Source organism: Phalaenopsis equestris, unplaced genomic scaffold, assembly GCF_001263595.1.
Source record: "Phalaenopsis equestris unplaced genomic scaffold, ASM126359v1 Scaffold000292, whole genome shotgun sequence".
Lineage (NCBI taxonomy): Eukaryota > Viridiplantae > Streptophyta > Magnoliopsida > Asparagales > Orchidaceae > Phalaenopsis > Phalaenopsis equestris.
Window position 1 is genome coordinate 164,458 of NW_018164734.1, and position 6,000 is coordinate 170,457.

Genomic DNA, 6,000 nt, shown 5'->3' on the forward strand with positions numbered 1-6,000 from the left:
GGATTTGAGGTTGTCTGCATAGTACAACATAAATCCTCGACTCATCTTTAGACCTTTTTACAGCTCTGTTGTATAATCTAAGCCCTAACTTGTCTTAGGATTCTGAGGTTGTCATTCATTATGACCTAAATCCTCACATCTTTTAGGTTATTTGTGTGATTGTTTCACACAAATGTAAGCCATAACAAATAAAATCTGCAGAATGAAACACTTAAATAACTTCTCCTCAAAATAAAACCCTTAAAACTGAAGCCAAACATTAGGATAGATTGAGAAGTCACCGAAGTTCTCCTCCAGATCCATGGCATCCTCTAGTTCTTCCTCTTTTAGATTAAAAAAAAAAAGCTCCAAATTTGAGCCAATCCCATTTCACACCTCTTTGTCCGATATCGTTGAAAAGTCTTATCCCTTGACCTCCTTGAAGATAATATTTCCTAATTTTTATCAAGAGTTTTCTTAGGTTACTTTGGTCATCTAATATGTAATTAACTATATGGGCTTGCCCTTATAGGAAGCTTGTCCGAACCCAGCTTAATAATTGAGCCTCATCCTCAAGTCTTCATATTAAATAGGAGAAATTATCGGCAAGTAAAATAGTTTTGCAGACCAAACAGACATCATATATTTCTTAGTTTATTTAATCGAGCCTCATCCTCAAGTCTTGTGTTTATCCTTTAGGATAGATACAAGGTTTGATGTATGACGCTCTTTCATTTAAACTATAAAAAATATGGGGTCGTTTTGATTTCATATTTTTCTAAACATTAAAATGTTATTTCATAGCGGGCGACGGGATTTCGATTCTGGCGACTGACAACTTCTTACGGGCAACTCCTCCAACCAAAATAGTGTCGGCAGACACCTTAGTGTCAAACATTTATTTGAAGCTTGTAGAAGGTTGGTGCCTAAGTGCCCAACTGACGCCTAGGCACAAAAATCAGTAAAATCAGTTTTTTTAAAGAAACAATGTATTTGTATGAAATTTGAATGGATTTCTGAAGCAACCCTTGGGGAATTCATGGGTTATTATAAGGGGGTGTCTCTTCAAGTAAAAAAGGGAAGGTAGAGGAGTTGTTGTTGGGTTGTGCGGTTAGAGAGGTAGTATGTGTAGGGTGGTTTTTATAGAGGTGTTTTGTTGCAAGTGGGGGTTAGAGAAAAGAGAGAGGAAGAATTCTTCAAAGAAACTTTAGAAAATTTTCTTGAGGAGGAGTTTGAGATAAGTATTTTGTAATTTTTCTTGAATTTTGTTAAACTTTATTGCATAAACTTGAATTTATATGTAAATTCATGTGTTGTTTTATGTTCCCCATGAAATATGAGTAGTTCTCTTTAGCTTTCTCCTTGTGATGAGAAATAATGTTGCGTAGGATTATAATTGTTCAGAATTGTTTTCATTTGAATATTGCGATGGTTTATTACTTCATGTTTACTTTACTCCTTGTGATGAGAAATAATGTTGTGTAGGATTATAATTGTTCAGAATTGTTTTCATTTGAATATTGTGATGGTATATTACTTCATGTTTAAGTTACTTATGAAATTTGTCCAATTAATAAGTTGAAAAATATTCTGAAAACATAATGACACGAGAGGGCTATGCTTTTCCTCAATTAGTAATTGCCACACTAACCTTAAGGATGAAGAAAAAGTAATCTTGGGTGAGTGAAAATAAAAAGAGAGTTAAGATTTGATGAGTGTAAATTGGTGATTTTTTGGTGAAAAGCTAGAACCTTAACCAATTTGATCTAGGGTTTGAAACTTAAGGCTAGGTTAGCCCCAATCGAGGGCTTAAGTGGGTACTCTAGGGTGACATGTTAGAACCTACCCAACATTATAAAAGATTTAAGAACTTAACTATAGGTTAGATAATGTTCTTTATGGACTCGAAAGAGGGTAAAGAATATGTATGCTTCTATTTGTAACAGAACTATAATTAAATTTATAAACATTTTATACCTACACTGATTATTGACTTGACCAGCAATTACACATATATTTATATTCCAAAAAACTGCCAAAAACTTAGCACAAATTATATTTAGCAGCTAGTGTGAATAAATAAATTTCTTAGAAAATAGATAAAAGTTTTTACACTACTGGTTCTACACAAGTATATGTATCATTTCAATTAATATAGATTTTTATTTAAAAATTTCAGTATCGATCCCACATGAAAGCTGTAACTTTTTATAATGACTTAGAAAAACTTCCATGAAAATTGCAGATAAAAATGATAAGAGAATAGTGTCAAAATATTTGTAAAGGATCATAAAATAAATTTATGTGCATTCTAATTTTAAGCAGAAAGTAAGTGTAAATTTTCTAAACTAATAAGGTTTAAAAGAGTACAAATATTATGAAAAGATCTTTACCCTTTCAAAGAGATCTTAATCAGTGTAGGATTTGAATGTTTTAAAAATATAAAATTTTGTGTTGTGACAAATAGAAGCATACCCATTCCTTACGCCCTCTTGGTTCATGCAAAGAACATTGAATAATCTTAAGTTTGCTCCAGCTTTTATAGTAGTACTAAGTAGATTCTAGCCTCTCACTTCTAAATTACCCACTGTGCCATCTCTATAGGAACTACAAGGGACCCTTAGATCCAAAATCAAGACAATTGATAAATGAATCTAGTCAGTCACCCTAAAAACATCGATTCTACACCCATCAAACCTTATCTCCCTATTTATTTGCACTCTCCTTAGATTTTGGTCACCCTCTATGTAAGGTTAGTGTAGCATTCACAAGTTAGGTGAAATTGTAGCTCTCTCGGGTCATTATGTTTCGCAACAAATTTTAACCTAAAAAATGGTCAATTTGCAAAGCCAATGAAAAATCAGTGAAAATGCCATCACAATTTTTTTTTTTTAAAAAATCTTCAAATCATTCTCATCTTACACATGATTAATTCTCACAATAAGGAGCAAGAAAGGAAAGTAATCAGAATTCATGGAGATAACACAAAAACACATATATTTGTATAGACTATCATATTCGCACAAGAAAGTAAAACTCAAACAAAAATACAAAGTACTTATCTTTAGGTTTCTCCCTAAGCAAACTCTAAATTTCCTTGACTACTCTTGACTCCACAAGACTCACACAATACTCACACAAGCACAAGTACTCACCACACTCTCACTATTGTGTTCTCACTTAAAAGACTCTTGCTCAACCCTCTACATACTCTCCTAAAACTCTCTCTTTTCAAGAAGATTCATTCTAATATTTAAAGCTCTAAAATAACTAAGGGTTACTTCAAAAACCTTTTCATATTCATCCAAATTCAATGTATAGAGATCAAACCAACTGGGCGTCTAGGTGCCACTCTTCTAAAAGTGCTCCACCTTCTGCATGGCGCTTAGGCGTCGGATCTGATGCTAGGCATTCAACTTGTTCAAACTCTGGCGCTAAGGCACCAGAAGTGGCTCTTATAGACTACTGCTCCATGACATCATTTTGCCTCCAATTTTGCTCTTTTTCCTCTAAACCCACAAAAATGCAAAATACCTTTCATTAATGGGCAATATCATAAAAATAAAGCATAAACATGGGCATATAAAATAATTAATTATAAGGCGTATCAATTATAATCTCATTGCAAGGAGAAGAATTTTCGTAAAATTTGAAATCTTCCACATAAAACTAGTTTAGAAACTTTTAGCATTTTCTTTAAGTTAGAAATAGAATTTGTAGGTATTAGTTACTTCTTTATGCAATTTCAACCTTAAATCCCAAATAAGTCACCTGCAGTTTAAGTAGAATTTTACTAAGTAAATAAAAAGAGTTTTTCCTTTGCATCGATACTTGGGGCTCCATTAGAGCCCTGTATTATTTGAAATGATACATGCACTTGTGTAGCATACTTAGTGTGTAAATATAAATTGTGGAGGAAAAGAAGAATTATTTGTTAAATAGCACTCAATCAAGAATTAAGGTTCAAAGCACATAGGTCAGTGGGTGTCAAGTTTTGGCACCTTTTTCTAAGTTTGAAATTGAAGTAATCACACACTAAGCACACACAAATTGCATCGAAATCAAGTTTTTGGCACCATTGCCAAGAAAGTGATGAAATTTTCTTACTTAGAAATCTTAATTGAACCGTGCACTTATTTTATGAAAATTGTAGTGTTGTTTACTTGTATAAGTGCTTGTTTGTGTGCTAAAAATATTTTAAAGTATTTTCAGTGTTTTGTTAATTTTCTTTTCTAAACTTTTCTTTTGTATGCACAATTTAGGATATAAAGATTTAGTACCTTACAATTCTAAGTTATAATGAACTATTAGAAAAATTAGAAAACAAACTGTACTTTACAATTTAAAAGAAATGGCAAACACATCACATAAAAAACTTAGATAATCAAACCGTTGAAAATGAACATCATCATGCACAAAGGCCTTTGAGGGATTATGCAAACCCTACAACAAATGAAGATCACCTTAATATACAAATCACTGCTATAGCAGCTAACTCATTTGAGATAAAACTTGATATAATCCAAATGGTACAAAATAATCAATTTAGGGGAACTCCATATGAGGATCCAAACTTACATCTAGCTAGTTGACCAAAGGAAAATATGTTGAGATTTTTATACATATTTTACATTGTTTTTGATGATATTACACTTTAAAGAAGGGTATTTTTGATGTTTTGTTGCAGCTATGAATAATTATGGTCGTTGGAGCAAAAAGATACAAAAATAGTGCAATTTGGAGCAAAAACGAGCAAGAAATGAAATTTTGCCCTGTCACCTTTCGATAAGTCTTTCGATGCTTAATCTCTTTTACACTTGTTGCATATTTTTGAATGAGATTACACGTTAAAGGAAGGTTTTTTTCATGCTTATTTTGTAGGGCTATCTGTTAGGAACACAACGCAACTGAAATGGGGCGAAATGGAGCTAAAACAGAGCTAAACGGATCAAAACGGTGGAGTTGCGCAGTCTGCTCGTCGACTGCGCCAAAACGGTTCCGACGGTGAGATTTACTTGAGAAGGCCGAAAAATGATAGAAAAGCTCGCAGACAATGCCCTCGAGCCCACCGACGGAGCCCGAGACGACTATGGGCTGAAATTCAATGTATTTGGATGCTTTTTGGAAGGGTGATTGTGGCAACTCTTCAAACTTTGTCCGTACACATTAAAAGAACAAATTTAGGTTAGAAAAATAGGGGATTTGTGTGAGAGTAATGTAGGGTTCTGTGTGAGAGGAGTGTTAGGAAAAGTGTGGAGAAAGTTTAGGGTTTTTAGAATAGGAGTAGAAATGTAGATTTCTACCCTTTTGGAGAGATTGGAGAGGGGATTTTGAGAAAATTTGTAAGGAGATGTTCTAGCATTGCATGGATTGGCGGAAGACTTTGTGGGAAAGATATTAGTCTTTCTTTCAAAGGGAAAAAGCTAAGTATTGTGTTCTTCATTATCTTTTGATTTTTGTAAACACTTATCTAATGGATTTGCTTTGATTAAATGAAGTTTCCGTTGTGTATTCTTAGTGCTTAATGATGGGCTTCTCTTACGCTCACTTCTTGTTTGGAAATAATGATATGAGAAGATTATGCCATTGTTTCATTTTACTTTTCTTTTGTAATGACTTTTGTAATGAGTAAAATTATGAGGAGAATTCATGTTTAGGATTTTGTGATGCATGTTAGAAACATATTTAATTATCAATGTGATTGTTTTTACTTGCACTTTATTTACATTACAATAAAAGCCAGTTGTAGTGTTAAAATTCATTGTAATTGCATTAAGACCCGAGAGGGCTGTGTAATTCTCAACAAAGTAGAACCACATTTAGATTCCATGGATGGTATTCCATGGATGGTTAAATTCATGGGAGTTGAATGCAATAAAATAAGGAAATATACTTTGATGGGCGTAGAATTGGAGATTTTAGGGTGAGAATAAAATTTCCAATTCGGTCCTATTGTTTGAGTACTGAAGCATAGATGTTAGCCCTCAAGCAAGGGGAACGTGGGATCTCCGAAGTGCGAGG